We start from the raw sequence: 20,891 nt of genomic DNA, 5'->3' as shown, positions 1-20,891 counted from the left end.
TCCTGCCCTATATCCAGCCTCCTTTTCAAAAGAAATTTTGAGAGGGAGTCTTGCAGAGCTACCTGGGCTGGACTTGAACGTGTGTGTGTTCAGACAGGGTCTCTCTATGTAGTTGAGGCTGGCCTTGAACACTGTGTAGCCTTGGCTGACCTCAAACCTGCAGGGACTCTCCTGCCTCAGCCTTCCCCATGCTAGGATTGATTGTAGGTGTGCGCCACTGAGCTTGGTTTAAGGTAAACATTTTATGGCAGTGAAACATGAATCTTCAGTTCACAGTTTACTGAATCAAAGGTAACCTGGATAGAAAATAGAACGTCACTGGGAGGGGCACAGTGGCCATGCCTGTAAACTCCAAGCTCAGGAGGCTGAGGCAGGAGTATCGCTGTGAGTTCAAGGCCAACCTGAACTAGGTGGGGAGACCCTGCCACAAATACAGTCGCTCTTGCTCTTCCTTCCAATCTTGTGAGGCTCCCACATAGAAAAAGCATCACTAGGCTAATAAAATAATAAAAAAGCATCATTAGGCTAATCTCTGAGTGAGCGGAGTAAACAGGACTGCTGGGAATCCACCCTGATCAGATAAGGGAAGAATCTAGCCTGCAGTGTCCTCTGCAGCAGCCCTGGGCAGTGTCCGAGTCTCCTGGCTGGGCTCCCTGGCCTCACGTGGCCCAGGCTGCTAGTCAGGAGATTGGGGATCCACAGACTTCTGGGCCCCTGTTGACAAGAGGGGCAGGGGCCCACTAGCGGCTTCATTTCAGAGCTGCACCGCTAGTCCAGCCTGGTGTTCCCTGGATGTCCAAACTGCTTCTGTGGTGTGGTGTCTGCAGACTTATGTTTTTTAAAAAATGTCTGCCTGTCATTATTATTATTTTTTTATTTTTATTTATTATTATAATTATATTTTTATTTATTATTATTATTTTTTAAATTATTTTGAGACAGAGTCTCATCACCATGTAGTTCAGGCTGGCCCTGACCTCATTATGTAGCCCAAGTTGGCCTCAAAGCTCCCAGCAGTCCCTCTGCCTCAGCCTCCCAAGTGCTGGGACGGCAGGCATGTATCACCACACCTGGCTGATTACAGTTTGTAGCATGAAAAGCTTTTGCCTGCTCAGATTCAAAGGCAAACTCAGAGTCAGCCTGGGCAGCTTGAAGGCCTGGTGGGGCCTTCCTGAGCCCCAATTCCTCCCGCCCCACCTCACCCCCACCTCACGGTTAGGAGCCACCACCAACCACTTCAGCTGTCATCGTGATTTATGAGCCTGCAGGGCCCAGCTGTTGGCCTGGAGCTCCAGTGGCTGCTCAAGGCGAAGTGGCCCAGTGGGAGGGGGTAGTGGGACAGTGTGGGGACAGGGCAGGGTAGCCTCCTGTGCTTGTTGGGCGGGGCGGGGGGGGGGTAGCAGTGGCCATTGAGGGAAAGCAGACTACTGGCAGGTATCCACACCCCTTCCCTCTGGGGAATCCAGGGTACCCTGCAATGCCAGGTTGTGGAGCCAAGGCCTGGCTCTGCCCTGCACGAATAGGGGTGGTCCAAGCTGCTTCCCCCTTGCCCCTGTCCCCGATTGTCACAGCTTCCTGCTCTGTATCAGGCCCTTGATGTGCCCCAGGCCCTGTCAACCACTTCCCTGCATTTTCTCATCTAAACTCCCAACAGGACTGCGGGGTGGATTCTGCTAATATTTCCTCAGTCCTTCAAGGATACAGAATCAGAAAGGGTGAGCACACTGTCCAAGGCCACACAGCCAGTGACCTGCTTTTAATAGTGATAGTGCTAGCCATGTGCACGGGCCACATGCAGGGTCCCGTATCCCCAGCCAATTCAAAGGGCCAGTGAGACAGCCCCTGGTGGCCGCTGAGCAGCCCTGGCCATTCTGGAGCTCTCGGTGGTGCCAGACTCCGGGCTGGGCTCTTCCATCTACTGCCTCCGCTGCTGCTCCTACCCTGTGGCTGGGTGAGGTCTCCCTAGGGCCGGTCACCTGTGTCCCCCCACCCTGCGCCCACTTCTTCCATACACTGGGTCCAGCCTCCTCCAAACCCCACACCCTGCCCTGGGGATTGAACCTGGGGCTCTGCACTCAGGAGCCAGCTGTGCTCGTACATTGAGGTCCCTAAATGCATCAGTCCTTAAATGAGGACTTAGATATAGTACAGTGTTCAGACAAAGAAATGGATAACAGAAACTCCAACTCAATGACTTTGCTTTTATTTACATAATTTTTTTTTTTCTTCTTGAGACAGGGTCTTGCTATGTAGACCAGGTTGTCCTCAAACTCATGTCGATTCTCCTGCCTCAGCCTCCTGAGTGCTGGGATTCAGATCTTCACAACTTTTACATGCATTGCTGTAATATACAACAGCACGTAGAACTACAGTGCTACGCTGTGCAGAGCAAACAGTAAAAATTATAACTGTCAACAGGTGTGCTGTCCTGAGGCTCTATACACAGGATGTAGAGAAATGCACAGGAGAGCGGGGATGTAGCTCAGCAGCGCAGCTGGCAAACGCCAGGCCCTGAGTTCCAGTCCTGGGAGCAAAAACAAAAACCAAAAAAAGGAGTCATAAATCCAAACGGCCTCAGTTGTTAAATCTAAACAGACCTTAAATGGGCAGTTAAACAAGGAATATCTGTATGGCCAGCTTCCTTCTTTCACATTGTTTATTTATTTATTTATTTTTGCTTTGAGACAGGGTTTTGCTAAATTGCCCAGGCTAGGTTTGAAGTTGCAGTCCTCCTGCCTCAGCCTCCCAGAGTGCTGGGATGACAGGCCTGTGGCACCATGCCCGGTTTTTCCTGGGTTTCTCTTCCCTCACCAGCTGTTCCTGCTGGGTCTCTGCTCATGAGTCACTCTGCTCCCTCTAGCACAAATCAGCCGGGACTGGACTCCCAACTCACCTACCTGTCCGTGACTTTGCAGTGAGATTTCACTTGTTCCCATCTGAGACCTCATTCCACCTGTTCTGAATCCCTTCCTCCATGAGGGCCGAGGTCAGCAGTCACCTTTGCTGTGGTGACTTGTGGTCTGGGACAGGGCCTTGTGAGATAGACCAAGCCTTCAACTTGCTATCCTCCTGCCTCAGCCTCCTGAGTCCTGGGATGACAGGTGGCACCACTATGCCTGGTTTCCCCCGGGCATTTTAAAACTATTTTATTGAAATGCAGTTCACATACACAGCATTCACCTGCCAGTGGTGTGTAGTTCAGTGGGACCATGGCACCCGTCACCTTGGTCAACTTGAGAATGGATTACCCCAAAGAAACCCTATACCCAGTCCCTGTTTCCCTCCAACTTCTACAGACCCCGGCAATTACTTATCTGCTTTCTGTCTGTATGGTTTTGTTTTTTTCTGGACAATTTAGATCGACGGGATCAAGGATCATTCAACAGCATCCTTTTATGATGAGCTTGCTTTCTTTATTCTTTTTTGAGACAGGGTCTCACTGTGTAGTTCAGGCTGGCTTTGAGCTCACTTTGTAGCCCCGGCTGGTCTTGAATTTGCCTCAGCCTCCCAAGTGCTGGGATCATAGGCATGCAACACTACACCCTGCGTAACCAGCTTTTTACACTTAGTGTGATGTTGCCAAGGTTCCCCTGTGCTCTGACATGTATCAGTGTTTCCTTCTTCTAAATAGCCCATCTGCCACTCCTGTCATCCCAGTATTGTGAGGCTGAGGCAGGAGGATCTATGTGAGTTTGAGGCCAGCCTCGGGTTCGTAGCGAGTTCAAGGTCAGCCTGAACTACAGAGACTCGTCTCAGGAAAAAAGAAAAAAAGAAGCACACAAATTTAATTTTTTCAAAAAGATATAACAAGGCAGGTTTTATTAAAGAGAAGTCCGTGGTCCTAGGTGTGGAGATGACTATAACAGTCCGGAGAGGAGAGCGGCTGGGCTGGACTGAGGATGTGGGGAAGGGGCTGTTCCTGCGGATGTACTTGTGTGCGCACGCGTGGGCTGTTCTGCGGCTGAGGTCCAGGGCTTCCCACCGATCTACATCCCAAACCCTTATTTAATTTTGTCTTTTTTTCAAGGCTGTCACCCAGGACATCAAACCTGTGATCCTGGGGCTGGGGATTTAGCTCAGCGGCATGAGCGCCTGCCTTGCAAGCAGGCAGTCGTGAGTTCGATCCCTGGTACCGATAAAAACGAAAAAGACAAAAAAAAAAAAAAAAAAAAAAAAAAACCTGTGATCCTCCTACCTCAACTTCTCAAGGTGCTGAATTTACAGGTGTGGACTAACACACGCAGAGGTATGTTTTTCTTGGTTTTGGCCCTGAGGACTGAACCCGAGACGCTGGCACTAAGCCCTTGCTCTCCACCCCTAACCCGCGCACACACACACACACACACACTGTTTAGTTTTTTAAGTTTTGAAACAGGGTGTTGCTCAATCTCTAAATTGTCCAGACTGAGCTCAAATTTATCATCTTCCTGCCTCAGCCTTCTAGAGCACTGGGATTACAGGAGTGTACCACAATGCCCAGCTAAACGTTTTTCATTTCATTATTTTTTAAGGCAGGGCTCTATGTGGTTTATATCTGAAATGTCTCCCAAGCCTCGTGTTTCCCAGGGGGAGATTTTGGGAGTGACCGCATCACAGGTGTGCCACAGGGAAGGCTGTGGGATAACTGGGCAGCCGCCTGATTGGGTTAGCAGTGCTCTGGGCGTGGTTGATGGGATTTGCTGGGGGCAGGAGCCCCGCCCTGGGTGTGGGAAGCACCAACCAATAGGCTTGCAGCAACCGATAAGCTGGATGGACTGTGGAGGGAAGGGGAGCTCCCTGCTGTGCCTTTTTCAGGTCTGCCAGGCGAAGTGCTCTTTCTCCTCTACCAGGTCTGCCAGGCTGCCTGTGGACCCCCTGACTGGACTGCAGCGCCTACACACTGTGAGCTAAATCAATCTTTCCTCCTTTAACTCTCAGGTGTCTGGTTTTGTGCCCCAGCAATGAGAAAGTAAATTAAGATATGGTCTCACAATGTGGCCCAGGCTGCCCTTAAAGTCATCCTCCTGCCTCAGCCTCCCCAGGGCTGGGAGTACAAAGTGTACCAGGAAATCCAGTTTTTCTTTGTTCTTTTCTTTTCTTTCTTTCTTTCGTAGACAGGGTTCTGCTATGTACTTCACGCTGAACTTGAGTTCACTATGTAGCTCAGGTTGGCTTTGAATAGTGATCCTCATGCCTCAGCCTCAAGTGCTGGGATTACAGGCATGAGCCACCATATCCATCCCTCCATACCAGTGTTATTTTGTTTTGTCATACTAGGCATTTAGCCCAGGGCCTTTGCACTGAGCTATCTTCCAGGCCTTTTTATATTTTTATTTTGAGACAGGGTCTTGCTGAATCACTACATTGCCCACGCTGTACTTAAACTTTCTGTTCTTTCTTTTCTTTCTTCTTCTCTCCCTCCCTCTTCTCTATTGCTTGCTTGCTTGCTTGCTCTCCTCCTCTTCTCTTCTCTTCTCTTCTCCTCTCCTCCCCTCCCCTCCCCTCTTCTCTTTCTTCATACCAGGAATGAAACTCAGGACTTGTGCCTGCCAGGCAGGCATTGTGCCACTGAGTTGTATCCCCGGCCCTGTGCCTACGCTTTCACTCCTACTGTCGTAGCCTCCCAGTGCTGGGCCGCAGGGGTGCACCTCCACACCTGGCTCCAATTTCATTTTAGGGCATGCACCTGTAATCCCTGCATTCGGGAGCCTGAAGTAAGAGGATCGCTGGGAGTTTGGGGCCAGCCTGGACTACATCAGGAATTGTTTTGGTTTTGGTTTTGGTTTTTTGAGATAGGGTCTAGGCTGACCTTGAACTCACTATATAACCTAGGTTCACCTCAAACTCTTGGGAATCCTACTGCCTCAGCCTCCCAAGTTCTAGGAATACAGTCATACACCACAACACTTTGTTTTGTTTAGGCTTTATTTGTTGGATTGGGTCTGTGTGTAGTCTATGTTGTGTGTGTGTGTGTGTGCGCGCCTGCCTGTGGTACTGGGCGGTTGAAGCCAGGACATTGGCACTGAGCAATGTCCCCGACCCTTTTTACTTTTTGAGTCAGGGTCCCCACTGAGTCACTGGTAGTTCAGGGTAGGCTTCAATTTGTGATTCTCCTGCTTCCCACACCCACCAGTGCTGGTTACAAACCTGCCCCCAACCTGTGGCACAATTTTGATAGAGATTACATTGAATCTGTAGATAAGTCAGCCTTACTGCCATATTACAGTGTGAAGATTTTTGATCCATGAACATGGGATGTCTTTACATTTATTTATATCTTTTTTTTTTTTCTGAGACAGGATCTTGCTAGGTAACTCAGGCTGACATAGACTCACTATGTAGCCTCGGATGGTCTTCATCTTGCAGTGATCCTCCTGCCTCAGTCTCCCAAGTGCTGGAATTACAGGTGAGTGCCACTGCACCTGGCTTATTATTATTTTTTGTTCCTGTTATTATTATTTTTTTTTTTTTAGACAGGATTTTGCTGTGTAGTTCAGGCTGGCCTTGAGTTCACTATCCCAGGCTGGCCTGGAACTCCCAGTACTCTTTCTGTCTCAACCTCCTGAGCACTGGGATTACAGGTCTGCACCACGATACCCCTGTTTGTCTTGTTCTTAATCTCGGGAAGACATGGTTCATTCTCTTACAATAACTATGATGTTAACTATGATTTTTTTCATAGATTCGTGTTATCAGGCTGTGGAATTTCCATTCTATTACTAGTTCATTGGGTGATTTTTTCTTTTTCCTTCCCAATCATATTGAGCTCATTCTATAGGGTTTGTCTTTTATCCTGTTAGTGCGCTGGATTATATTAATTGTCACCTGTGTGCCAGGGTCCCTAGAGCCACCTTGGAACTGACAACACGGCAAGTATCATTCACTGCTAAGATTCATTGCAGTGAAAGAGAACAAAGCAAATCCAGCAAAGGGAAAAACCACCTGGGCAAAGTCCAGGCCCAGCTTCCAGTGTCCTTCCCCAGGTGTCAGGAGGTGACAGATAATGTGATTCTTCCAGTGGTGACAAGACATTGTCCACCAGAGACACGCGCTAGCGAATGCAGGTTTAAGGTTTCTAACCGGCAGCCTGTGGAAGATCCCACTGCCTGGCACAGACCACAGTCATAAATTTCCAAAGAGAAATAGGGTTTTAGCGTGTCTGTCTACAGAAATAGCTTAGGCACTGTTACGGTTTGTGTGTAGGTGTCCCTCCAAAGCCTCACGTGCTTATAGGTGGGTTTTTTTTTCATAGATGGGGTTTTTGGGAGGTGGCTGGATCATGGGTGTGTAATACTGGATTAATCCACGATGGATTTGCAGCTGGTTGTGATATTCGGCAGCAAGGCCTGATAGGAGGTGGGTCATTGTGGGCATGGTCAGAAGTTTGTCTCCCTCCTCCTCCCTTGATCTCTCTCTGCTGCTTGCCTACCCTCCCACGGACTGTTTCTCCTCTGCCAGGCCCTTCTCCTGCTGCCCTGCTGTAGTGCCAGCCATCTGTGGGCTGAAACCTCTACACACTGTGAGCCAGAACAAACCTCTCCTCCTTTAACTGCGGGTGTATTATGTCCCCACAATGAGAAAGTAACACAGTGAACAGCTCTTCCCTGTTCTGAAATCTGTGTTCCAGGTGCCAACCCCAGGTTGAGCTCAAAAGTAGGTATTTAGGGGGCAACAGTCTGGAGCTTACCATGGGAATGCTTTCTGCACAGGATACTAAGCCAATTGAGCATTCCTGGGCTACATCCCATGTGATCATGGTACAGAATTTTGTTCTATACACTGTTGAATTCAGTTACTTGATCTTTTGTTTTGTTTTTCTGTTTATTTTTGGTAGGACTGGGGATCAAACCCAGAGTTTGGCACTGAGCTATATCCACAGCTTTTTCTTTTCTTTTCTTTTTGGTATCAGGTATTGAATTCATCACTTCATGCTTGCCAGGCAGGCACTTATGCTGCTGAGCTAAATCTCCGGCCTTTTTTCTCTATTTTTATTTTGAAACAAAGAGTCCTGCTAAGTTGCTCAAATTTGTGATCCTATTTCCACAGGCTCCAGAGTGCTGGGATCACACTCGTTCATGGGATCACAGACCTGGATTTTTGTTCAGGACTTTTTTTTAGAGACTTTTCTTTTAGAGACAGGGTCTCACTATATTGCCCAGGCTGGAGTGCAGTGGCTATTCACAGGCGTGATCCCACTACTGATCAGCACGGGAGTTTTGACCTGCTCCGTTTCTGACCTGGGCCGATTCACCTCTCCTTAGGCAACCTGGTGGTCCCCCACTCCCGGGAGGTCACCATATTGATGCTGAACTTAGTTCGGACACCCGATTGGCATAGCGCACCGCAGCCCAGAACTCCTGGACTCAAGCGATCCTCCCACCTCAGCCTCCCAAGTAGCTGGGACTACAAGCGCGCGCCACCACGCCCGGCTGTTCAGGACTTTTGTGTCCAAATTCATTAGGGATTTTGATTGAGTTTTCTCTCCTCATTGTCTTTACCCGGTTTTGCTATGGGTAAATACTGGCCTCATGCAGAGTTTGGAAGTATACCTCATCTATTTGTGGGAAGAGTTTGCAAGATTGGCGTATGGATGTTAACTTTACTATTTCTGTGGTAATAAATTACTACAAGTTTTTTAGTAAAAAATAACACAAGCCAGGGATTTAGCTCAGCAGCATAAGCAGCTGCCTGGCAGGCTCCTGAGTTCGATCCGTGGTACCAAAAATAACACAAATTTTGGGCCATGGATTTAGCTTAAGTGCTCAAGTGCTTACCTGGTAAGCACAAGGTCATGAATTTAATCCCCAGTGCCAAAAATAAAAACAAAAACCACAAATATATTCTTTTGTAGGGTGTGGTGGTCCACACCTATGATCCCAGAACTCAAAAGCCTGAGGCAGGAGCATCACAGCAAGTTTGAGGCCAGCCTGGGCTCCACAGTGAATTGAAGGCCAGGCTAGAATACATAGTCTCAAACATCTCCCCACAACCCCCCACAAGTTTATTCATTCACAATCCTGGCATTTGAAAACTCAAAATGAGTCTTATAGGAATAAAAGAAGACATCTGCAGGTTCCTAGGAGGAATCTAGAGGCTGCTCTTAGCTCCTTCCCTAAACCACCCAGGCAGCAGATTCTTTCTTAGGACGTTTCCTCTTTTTTTTCCCCTCAACATTGAGTCCCAAACTCAGGGGTACCCTACCACCGAGCTACCGCCGTAGCCGTTTTGTGTTTTGAAACAGTATCTTGCTATGTTGCTCAGGTGGACCTGAAACTTGTAACTCTCCTGCTTCGGCCTTCTGAGTGGCTGGGTTCACAGGTGCATGTCAGTGTGCCTGGTCCTACATCTTTATTTTTTATTTAATTGCATTTATTTATTTATTTGAGACAGAGTCTCACTATGTAGCTCAGGTTAGCCTGGATTCACAATGTGGCCCAGCTGGTTTCAAACTAGCGTCGATCCTCCTGCCTCAGCCTCCCTTTAGGGAGTAATTATTCAGCATTCTGCAGTTAGTATTAATTCCTTGAATGTTTGATGATATTTACCAACGATTCTTTCTGGGCTGAGATTTTGTGGGAATCTCTGTATAGATTAATTCAGTCTCTGTATAGATTTTTCATAACTTCAAAACAATGTTTTTTGGCTTTTTTAAGATAGCCTATGTAGCCTATGGTGGCACTGAATTCATGGCAATCCTGCTGCCTCACCATCCTGAGTGCTGGAATTACAGGCGTGCACCACCATGCCAGGCATAGATTTTCAATAACTTTTCAAGTTAGTTTTAGTAATTTGTAATTTTGTAGAATTTGTCCATTTCATGTAATTTATCTATTTTTTTTTTTGTGTGTGTGTGTGTGTTTTTCATTTTTATCGGTACCAGGGATCGAACTCACGACTACCTGTTTGCAAGGCAGGCGCTTATGCCGCTGAGCTAAATCCCCAGCCCCCAGTATTAGTTTTTTAATTGGAAAAATGTTATTAAAAGATAAATAAACAAAGCCGGGCGTGGTGGCTCATGCCTGTAATCCCAGCACTCGGGAGGCTAAGGCAGGAGGATCATTGCCAGTTCAAGACCAGCCTGGGCTACAAAGTGAGCTCAAGGCCAGCCTGAACTGCATAGAGAGACCCTGTCTCAAAAAGACAGGAAAAAAAAAAAAAGATAAATAAACAAACAAGAGACCATGTAAATGGCGAATGAAATTGGCAGCTCTGCCATAGCCACATCCTAAAAGATTCTTCAGAGGCCTCCTGACTCCACCATTAGATTTAGCAGTATTTAATGCAGGCTGTCTGGAAGGCTGAGGCAGGAGGGTGGCAAATTTGAGCCTGGCCTGGACATTTTAGTGATTTAACAAGACTCTGCCACAACATAAAAAATGAAAAGGTCTGGGGATGTAGCTCAGCACAAAGACCTGAGTTCAGTTTCTACTTCTAGAATAAAAAGTTCTTACAGGAGATCTGGTGGTTGCCAGTACGGCAATGTGGAAAGACTATATAAGGTGGGAAAGGGCCAAAGGCAGAGTAGGAGCCCAGTACCGGCTTCCTGGTAGGAAAAGCTTGAGTCTGGAAGGAAAGATGTAGTTAGCACTTCAGATGCCTTGAATCTGAGATTTTAAATAATCTACACCCACAGATATTTTGTGCTTTCCAACACTTCAGTCCCCGGAGGACTATTACACAAAAGTGATTGCGGACACTGGGAGGGAACTGAGAACGTCTTCCTCCTGGGGAGCGTCACCAAGCAAGAACCGGAGAAAATGAAACTGAAGGAGAAGAAAAAGAAGAAGCCCAGAGAAATTCACCCTCGGTGGGGGGCTGGGGCCTTGGTAGGAGAGTTTGCAGGCTGAACCAAAATCCTTAACAGGTCATAAACACAGACCCTGACGAGGAAAGGTTTTCATGAATGGCAAGGAACGCCCAGGGTACATTATCCACTCATAACTGAACCCACTACGATGCAAAAAGGAAACAGACCAAGGAAATCCGCATGGGTAGTGTTGTGGTTTATGTCTAACATGTCTCCCTCAAAGCCTCATGCGCTCTTTGGCAAGGTTAATTTTTTTTTTTTTTTTTTTTGTCTCTTTGAGAAGGTCTTCCTATCCAGTTTGGGCTGGCCTTGAGCTCACTTTGTAGCTCAGGCTGGCCTTGAGTTATTTGCTTTGATTTAGTTTGGTTTGGATTTTCAAGACTATGTAGTTCAGGCTGGGCCTGAACTTACTATGAAGCTCAGGTTGACCTCAAACTCTTCAACGTTCTTCCTGCCTCAGCCTCACAAGAATTCTCTTGCCTCAGCTTCCTGAGTGCTGGGATTACAGGCTTCGCCACCATGCCCAGCTCAGTGTTTAACTTTTTGATTTATACAGGCTCACAGCTGGGGGTTTGCCTTAAGTCTCAGAAGAGACCTTAGACTTGGACTTTAAAGCAGCGCTAAATTTTGACAGATCTTGGAGACGGACTAACTTGCATTTTTCCATAAAGAGACAGGTACAGTCTTGCAGGGGTCTAGGATGGATGCTATGGTTTATAGCTTAGATGTCCCCCAAAGCTTTGTGTAATCGTTGGCAGGGCTTTTGGAAGGTGATCGGGCTGTGGAGGTTGATGTAGCTGGTTCACTGTTGGAGGTTCAAGCTGAGGAGAAGAAGTGGCTGTCTGAGGCATGGCCTGGGAGGTTGATCTCTCTCCTCAGCTCCCCCTTGATAGCTCTGCTTCTCAGACACCATGTTGTGAGCAGCATGGGCCCCTCTGCCATGGACTGAAGCTGTGCAGTGCAGTCTGCTGACATTGATGATTCTGCCCATAACAGCTCTGACTACTGTGTGCATTTGTGTCTTAGGGTGACCATGCCCGGTTTAAAAGCCATCTGCCTTGGGATTTCAAATTTAAGCAGTTGACTGGGGTATTGTTTGGTAATAGAGCACATAGTTATTAGTATGCAAGAGGCTGTAGGTAGACCATAAAAGAAACCAACTGAGCTAGGAATGGTGGCACTCACCTGTGATCCCAGCACTGGGAGGCTGAGGCAGGAAGAACGTTGAAGAGTTTGAGGTCAACCTGAGCTTCATAGTAAGTTCAGGCCCAGCCTGAACTACATCGTCTTGAAAATCCAAACCAAACTAAATCAAAGCAATAACTCACTCAACTCAAAGCAGTGACTAGGCAAGAGGAGAGCTAACTTTCCTGCAGTCTGTGACCCTGGAGGCAAACACGGGTCCCAATTCAGAAGGACCAAGGTGATGGTCTTACATTAAGCTTGGAATCTCAGCCAGGCCTGGTGACCCACACCCGTGATCCCAGCACTGTGGGAGGCTGAGGCCGGTAGATCACACTTTTGAGTCCTGCCAGGGCAATTTCAGGACAGAAGTAGAATTTGTCTCAAAAAGGGCCGTGGATGTAGTTCAGTGTGTGAGGGGCTTGGCTTCGAGCTCCAGTACTGGGAGCACTGGGAGAAACCAAAAACCCTGCAGTCTCCATGGCAGAACAGAGCAGTGAGGCTTGAGAAGTCCCGGCGAGTTCTCGGGCTGAGCCCGCCTTTGGGTGCTGCTGGCCTGGGCAGGGGTTAGAGTACCCGGGACTTACCTGCACTGAGCCTCGCCTCATTTCCAGGCCACAGGTGACCTGCTGCCCTCAACACCCCCGGAAGGCAGGGATGGGACAGGCAGCCCGGACCCAGTGCTGTGTCCTGGAAGGGACCTCCTGTCCCTGTTAGGGAAGATGAGTGACTGGTGCTGGGGGCCAGGCAAGCGCCCTTATCTGGTGGCCCCCAGAGGAAGTCACTGCCCCAAGGGCAGCCTGGCCATGAGTCACAGCCCCCTGTTTCAGAATGGTCCCTGGTCTTCATCTTGTTGCTGTGCCACCACTGCGTACTGACTGTCACCTTTCCCCTTACTTCACTGGCAGCATCACACCTGGCCCCTGTGGGCAGTGGGTGGTTGTGGAAAGGATAGATTAAGAATGGGTACGTGGGGAGGGGTGGTTGCAGAGTTCTTGTGTGGGAATCAGTGAGAGCTTTATGTGTTGGAAGAAATAAATAAATATATATGTTTATCAGAGGGTACAATTTATCATCTGAACTATAATACTTTAAAATCTTGATTTTTTAAATATTTATTATATATTAGTAAAAAAATTTTGAGTCAAGGTCTTGCTATGCAGTACAGGCTGGCCTTGAACTCATTTTGTAGGCCAAACTGGCCTTGAATTCATGGAGATCTTTCTGCCTCAGCCTCTTAAATGCTGGAATTAGTGTACTCAATCACACCATCTGTTAATTACTTTAAAAAATTTCAAGCCAGCTGGGGATTTAGCTCAGTGCATAATCCCAGTACCTATTAAAAAAAAATTCAGGGGCTGGGGATTTAGCTCAGCGGCATAAGCACCTGCCTTGCAAGCAGGCAGTCGTGAGTTCGATCCCTGGTACCGATAAAAAGGAAAAAGACAAAAAAAAAAAAAAAATTTCAAACCAGACATCCCACAGGAAAACTCTTGTTTTCATTCCACATGGAAATCCTGGGTTTCCATGGATGTGGTGGTATATGCCTATAATCCCAACACTTGGGAGGCTGAGGTAGAAGGATCTGGGAGTTTGAGGCCAACCTGGGCTACAAAGTAAGTTCAAGGCCAGCCTGAACTAGAGTGAAATCTTGTCTTTAAAAAAAAAAAGAAAGAAAGAAAAGGAAACACAGGGTTTTCTTTTTTTTCTTTCTTTCTTCTTCTTTTTTTTTTTTTTTTTTGTGGTACTAGGATTGCACGGGGGCCTTCTCACTGAACTACATCCCCAGCCCTTCTTATTTATTTTAAGATATATTTTGCTAAATTGTCCAGATAGGACTCAAATTTGAGATCCTCTTATCTTATGTCCCCAACCCCCAACCATTTCTGATTTCTACACATAGATTTATGTGTAGAACATGGCAGAGAAAGTCATGTTTCCTAGTATGGGTTGTGTATGTGTCTGAGACAAGGTCTCGCTGTGTTTCAGGATGCCCTTGAACCTTCTAGGTAGCCCAGGTTGGCCTCGAACTCTCAATGATCCTCCTGCCTCAGTCTTCAAAGAGCTGGAATTGTAGATGTGCACCACCACATCCAACTGTTGTGTTTTCTGAGACAGGATCTTGTTTCGGTCTAGGCTGGATTTGATCACCGTGTAGCCCAGGCTGGCCTGGAAATAGTACAGAGCCTCCTGCTAAAGCCTTGTGAGTGCTGAGATTACCAGCATTTACCTTTATACTGATTTTTTTTTAAACTCTGTTGTGTTTTGAAACAGCTTCTCACTATGTAGCTCAGTTGATTTCAAACTTGTGTAGTCCAGGCTGGGCTGAAACTGTAAATCTTCCTGCCTCAGCCTCCTGAGTGCTAGAATTAGAGGCTTGCGCCACCGCACTAGACCTGCAATCTTAAATCTGTCATGTAGTCCTAGTTTTCTCAATCTCCTGCTCCCTCTCCTTTCAAAACTGAATGTTCTTTCTCTGAATATCTCTTTCTTTTTTGTCTTACTGTTGTCCTTAAGAAAGGAGGCTGAGGATCAAGCATGGTGGCACATGCCTATAATCCCAGCACTTGGGAGACTGAGGCAGGAGGATCACTGCTCTATCTCAAGGCCCAACCTTAACTCGGGAGAAGCCACTTCTCCCTGGGCCTCTGGAGCTGCTGGTGTCCTGGGCCCTTCTCCTGCCTCCCGAGGTGGGCGGAGTCAGCAGCTGCTCCCAGAGGGCCCTGGGAGGGGAGTTTAGGGAGAGCCTTTATGCATTTCGGGGTTGAACTAATGGAGAGGGCTGGGACGGACCCTCACCAAGGACCAGGCCTTGCCGGGGTCCTCTCTAAATCACTGTGATAAGAAGTGTCTGCTGGGGCCACACTAAGAGTCCTTGCGTGGCAGCTTTGGTCTGGGCTTGCAGAAATGGAAAATCCTGAGTAGTAGTGGCCTAAGCAAGCCGGAGTTCTTTCTTTCAGTGAAAGCTGAGAGACAGCTGTGGTGGACACTTAGCTGGTTAAAAAACTGTCTGGGAAAGTTGTAGCCAGGCGCAGTGCATTCTCAGCTACTCAGGAGGCTGAGTCAGGAGGATTGCTTGAGTCCAGGAGTTCAAAACCAGGTTAGAGGGGTGGTAATGTAGCTCAGTGGCACAGTGCCTTCCTGGGTTCAATACCTGGTACCAAAACAAAACCGAACAACCAGGTTGGGCAACAGAATGAGATTCTATCACAAAGAAAATAAAAATACCAGCCTGTCTCCTCTTTTTCTCTTAGCATATAACAATTTGTTTTTTTATTTTAAAGAGATTAAGACAAAAGAGAGCAGAACAAAGCAGATTGGAAGAGAACAATGTAAGCAACACAGTATTTCACCACAAGACAACCCGTAATTAACAGTAACATAATGACCCCCTCCCTTTTTTTTTTTTTTTTTTTTTGTCTTTTTGAGACAAGGTCTTTATGCAGTTCAGGCCGGCCTTGAGCTCACTTTGTAGCCCAGGCTGGTCTTGAACTCGCAACAATCCTCTTGCCTCAGTCTCCCGAGTGTTGGGATTACATAATGTCTCTTTCTTTGAAATAGTTGATCATAACTTTATATACAATAGTATCAAACATAAAAAAATAGTATAAAACCATTTAAGAGAATGAAAGTATTACAGGGCATTCAGAACCAAATAACAGAAAATGAACAATGGCTACTATGTTACCTCATTTCAGAAAATTTGTTTATACTGGGGCTGGGGATTTAGCTCAGCGGCATAAGAACCTGCCTTGCAAGTGTGTGGTCGTGAGTTCGGATCCCTGGTACCAATAAAAAAGAAAAAGACAAAAAAAAATTTGTTTATACTATCACACATAATAAAATCCAATAAGATACAACACTATAGAACCAATGGAAACAGAACAAAAGCATGGTAGGACTTCAGAGCAAGATGATATTAAATCAGCACTGGCTATTAAATCTTGTTTTCTTTAAAATAGCTGTTCATACCATCACAGATAATAGAGTCAAACAACCCAGGATAAAACCATTCCAACTAATGAATGCAAACATTATAAAGCTTCAGAACAATGTAATGGGGAATCGTGATTACCAAAGACAGTGGTTAGATGCCACAAAGTAGGTGGCAATGCCTTAACCATATGGGTGTTGTCAGGCCTAAGGGCCTCTTCCATCTTTGTCAAGGGGAGTGTTAACCTCTCCTTTCATACAACACAACAATTTGGTTTTATCTACTCCTTTGTTGAGGGGGGGTGCACAGGGACTCGAACCCAAGACCTTGTACTTTTCAGGCAGGCACTTGTGCCACTGAGCTCCACCCCAGCTCATCTAGTCCTTTGCCTTCAGGCTCCACGTATGTGTCAGCGATGTCTGCATCAGTGTGTTCAGCTCAGAACTCTCCGTCCCCGTCTGTCTCTGTCCCCCACACACATATATTCCATACAGGCATATACATGTATACGCCTGTTTCTCTTGAGTGTGTGTTACTGGAGATTGAACCCAGGACCTTCGCATTGAGCTGCATTCCCAGCCCTTTTTATTTGTTTTAAATTTTGAGCCAAGGTCTTGGTAAGTTGACAGGTTCCCCAGGCCTCAGCCTCCCACAGTGCTAGGATGCCTGCCCTGCCCTGCCGCGGCCGGCTGTAGGTACCTGTTGTAGTCACCTAGTTAGGAATTGCACAGAAACCTTAAACTCAAACGCCGTCTTCTCTCTTGGAATCTTCTTCCTCGTGTTTTTTCTTAATACAGGACACAGCGACTCATGTGTGACATCGGCATCCTGCAGATGGATTGAGGGCGTGAACGGGGCTGTCCCCCTGCTGTCTGTCACCCGCCAGCCCTGAGCCTTCTCTGCACCTCCCTTCTGATCTGGCGAGGGGACTGGGGGTTGGGCTGACACCCAGGGTGGACGGGTGTGCACACAGTGAGTCCATACAGAACGGCGCCCTTGTTTGTCTCAAAAAAGTCAAATTATTTATTAGCGAGCATTTGCAGTGCCTGACGATGTCACGCGTCGTCGGTCCCTGGACAGGACACATCCAGAGACCTTTATGTCCCCTCCGTCCCGTCCCTGGGTTCCCTTCCCATGCAGAAGATCTGTGTCTCTGGCTCCCTGTGTCCACATCTTATCTTGCTCTTTGCGGTGTTCACACGCGGGTTCCCTCATGAGGGAAAGTGTGACATTCCAGCCAGGTGTCTGTCCCCTGGCCCCATCCCATCCGGGTGCAAGCACATCCTGGCCTATCCCACCCTTTCACTGCTACTCTTCCTATGGCCTCCGGACCCCTCCTGCTGCTGCTGGCCAGCAGGCTCTGGCCCCTTCCCCCTTCCCAGGCTCCTCACTTTCTCACAGGTTTGTCTGCAAGACAGCGGAGCAAAACTGCTTTAGGTTTCCCAAAGGGACAGAGCTCTACTAGTCCCCCAGCCGCTGCCTCTGTTAGCTTCCTGTACTCATGGCCGGCTCAACAGCCGGTCCCCTGCTGCCTGCTGCGGCCCCCAGGGCTTGGCTGCCTTAGGAGACAGGGTCTCAGAGCCGCTCTTTGCAACCCATGCTGGTCTGAAACTCCTCATGTGATCCGTGCTGGCCCTGAATCTATGTATGTATCTGTCTATTTATCTGTTTTCTTTTGTCTGGGGATTGAACCCAGGGTTCCTCACTGAGCTATACACCCAGCCCTTTTATAAATTTTATTTTTATTTTTTTCCTTTTTAAAATTTTAAAACAGTGTCTTGCTAACATATTAAATTCCTCAGAGTGGGTTTAAACTTGCAGGTCTCCTGCCTCGGCCTCCCAGAATATTGAGATTACATGGATACACCCCTATACTCTGCTGGCCTCAAATTTTTGATCCCCTTATCTCAGTCTCCCAGGAGTTCATTCTATTATTTATTCATTTATTTATTGACACAGGGAACTGAACTCAGGACCTTGCACTTGCCAGGCAGGCACTTGTGCTGCTGAGCTGTATCCCTGGCCCTCATTACATTTTAAATTTAATGATTTAACTGAACGGATAATACATACCCATGGTTGGAAATCCAAAAATGCAAAGGAAAACTCAGTAAAAAACAAAAAAGCCAGGTATGTGCATGTAATCTCAGCACTTGGGAGGCTGAGGAAGAAGATCATCATGAGGTTAGCCTGGCCTACCTAGTCAGCCCAAGGACAGCCTGGACTACCAAGTGACACCCTGTCTCAAAAATTTTTTTAAAAACCTTCAAACAAAAACAACAACAAAACGTCTGTAGCCAAAAGTAAAAACTTTGCAGCCAGGCATAGTGTCACACACTTCTAATTCCAGCTCTCTTGGGAAGCTGAGTCAGGAAGATTACATGTTTGAGTCCAACCTGGAAAAATTAGCAGCTTGGTGCTAAATTTAATTTTTTTCCTTCTTTCTTTTTAATATTTGTTCTATGTATTTACAAGCCTTATACTTACTCTCAAGATTTCAAAAGTATTAAGAGAATTTTATTTTATTTCAGAAATAAAGGAGGTGTGGGGATGTAGCTCAGCTTTGAACCACATGTTTAATATACACAAGATCCTGGGTTCAACCTTCAGTACAGCTGGAGGTGGTGGTGCATGCCTGTAGTCCCAGCACTCAAGAGGCTGAGGTAGGAGGATTATTGCAAGTTTGAAACCAGCCTGGGTTACAAAGTGAGCTCAAGGGCAAGACCATGTCTCAAAAAGACACACACACACATAAAAACCATCCCACCAAAATTAATTCCCAGTACAAAAGAGCAAACTAGAAGATAGATAAATAGGAAGCAGGAGAAACTTCAAGTCCTTGAGTTACCTACTTTACTATTTCAAGTGTTTTAATATGGATCCCAATTCATTTCACTTATATTACTAATTTGTCTTAGTTCATTTAAAAGACAGCTTGTGTTATGTTTCTTTTTTGCAAGAATCTTGTGTGTCTATGCCTTGTACTCCAGTAACTGCTTTGACGATAAAAGTACAGTGTATTAACTATTCTTTTTTTGTTTTTTTTGGTATTAGAAATTGAACTCATGGGGGCTGGGGATTTAGCTCAGCGGCATAAGCAACTGCCTTGAAAGCAGGCAGTCGTGAGTTCAATCCCTGGTACTGATAAAAACGAAAAAGCAAAAAAAAAAAAAAAAAGAAATTGAACTCATGACCTTGTGCTTGCAAGGCAGGCGCTTATGCCGCTGAGCTACATCCCTGGCATGTTTTAACTGTTTTTATTCTCAATATTTTGCTTGGAAAGTTTGTTTTATTTTCATATAAAATAAAAAAGATACCTGTAGCATAAAATGTTTAGCCATTCTTCAGTCTGCAGGCACTTGTGGTCTTTGGCTGTTACAATGTCATTGTGAATGTCCTCCAGTGTATCATCGGACACATCAGTGAGTCTATCCCTGGGATAAATTCCAAGACAGACGGGAAATGGTGCCTCATACCGCACATGCATTTATTTGTTTTGCTTTTTTTGTTTGTTTGTTTGTATGAGGCATGGTCTCAATGTAGTAGTTCAGGCTGGACCTGAACTCACTACATACTCAGGCTGGCCTCAAACTCATGGAGATCCTCCTGTCTCAGCCTCTCCGGGCATTAGAGAAGAGTGCGTTTGAGATGCCAAACTCTCCACACACTCACTGTTTCTGCAGTGATCACTCTGCATCTGTCACTTGATGCCAACACAGGGCTATCAAACCCCCTGGGCTCTGGCCAGTCTATTAGTGACAAAGGTAGTGCCACTGTCCTTTTGTCATCTCTTTATAATTCAAGGTGAGTGCCTCATCCTGTGTGTGAGATCCATTTGCAAGGTTAAAGGGCAAGCACCAGAGTGAGATCTTACCAATCAGATCAATCAAATCCAGGGGGTCATGGAGCGCAATGCCTCTGACTCCAGCACTCTCAAGGCTGAAGCAGGAGGATACTGCTGCGGGTTTGAGGCCAGCCGGGGCTACCAAATGAGTTCAAGGCCAGCCTGATCTCCATAGCGTGACCCTGTCTCTAAAATAAATAATGGAAACCACTATGTTCCCATCAGTGTGGTCAGACTTCAGCCCTGCACAGCCTGTGTTCCATACTGTGGTTGGAGGAGTCAGGCTCTGGAACCCACACTCCTGGCTGCTGGGGGTAGAGGTAGGTGGCTCAGCAAAACAGCCTGGCATGAGCACAGAATGCCAGACGCTTGTACCTGGTGTGGAGGAGGACCCCGAAGGAGGCCTGAAGCCTTTTTTTTTTTTTAATTTTTTTATTTGTACTGGGGATTGAACTCACAACCTCATGCCTCACACTTGCCAGGCAGGCATTTACAGCACTGAGCTAAATCCCCGGCCCTAAAGGACGCCTTGGCTTGGGCAGCAGGGTTAGTAAGTCAGTGTTGATGGCAGAGCTGTTTCTAAAACAGCAAAACTGCAAACCTCCTCCCCCACTGTGGTGTTTCTGAGACAGAGTCTTGCTGTGTAGCCCAGACTGGTCTCCATCTCGCAGTGACCCTCGTATTACAGGCCCAGTTTGGAAGCTTTATTTTTGATGCTGGGGAGCAAACATTGTACACACTAATCATGCCACTGAGTGAGGTCCAGCCCCCACAAAAAACCTTAAATGTCCATGCATAGTAATATAGAAAAATATTGAGGCCTGACAGCACACTCCTATAATCCCAGCAGGAGGATCACAAATTTGAGCCCAGTGTGGGCAATTTAATAAGCCCCTATACTAGGGGGAAAAATACCCAAGAAATATAGAAAAATAAGTTGTGGTTTATTAATTCAGTGGAAATAGCACAACAATAAAATGATCAAATGAAAGTGTCACGAAGTAGCATGGTTAGATTGCATAGTCTTTTTTCTCTTTTTTTAAATTAATTAATTAATTTATTTATTTTTGGTCTTTCTCATTTTTATTGGTACCAGGGATTGAACTCACGACTGCCTGCTTGCAAGGCAGGCACTTATGCCGCTG

At 46.7% G+C, this 20,891-nt stretch overlaps 1 long non-coding RNA gene and 1 other non-coding gene across 3 annotated transcripts; one reads left to right on the top strand and one right to left on the bottom strand.

Moving 5' to 3' along the window:
- The first annotated feature begins 3,493 nt into the window (after positions 1-3,493).
- On the top strand, positions 3,494-19,716 carry LOC134474854 (uncharacterized). Of its 2 annotated transcripts, none has more exons than XR_010045741.1 (3): positions 3,494-4,881; positions 6,279-6,385; positions 16,700-19,716. It is a non-coding gene; the product is annotated as an uncharacterized LOC134474854 (long non-coding RNA). The 2 variants fall into 2 exon arrangements; XR_010045740.1 differs by lacking the exon at positions 16,700-19,716 and adding an exon at positions 10,613-13,605.
- Positions 16,044-16,166, bottom strand: LOC111757054 (U6atac minor spliceosomal RNA). Its single transcript, XR_002791438.1, has one exon. It is a non-coding gene; the product is annotated as a U6atac minor spliceosomal RNA (small nuclear RNA).
- Positions 19,717-20,891: the final 1,175 nt, after the last annotated feature.

This window comes from Cavia porcellus, unplaced genomic scaffold, assembly GCF_034190915.1.
Source record: "Cavia porcellus strain 051 isolate PalLab524CR breed Dunkin Hartley unplaced genomic scaffold, mCavPor4.1 scaffold_40, whole genome shotgun sequence".
NCBI lineage: Eukaryota > Metazoa > Chordata > Mammalia > Rodentia > Caviidae > Cavia > Cavia porcellus.
The sequence above is the reverse complement of the archived record's forward strand: the minus strand, read 5'-3'. Positions and strand labels throughout refer to the sequence as shown.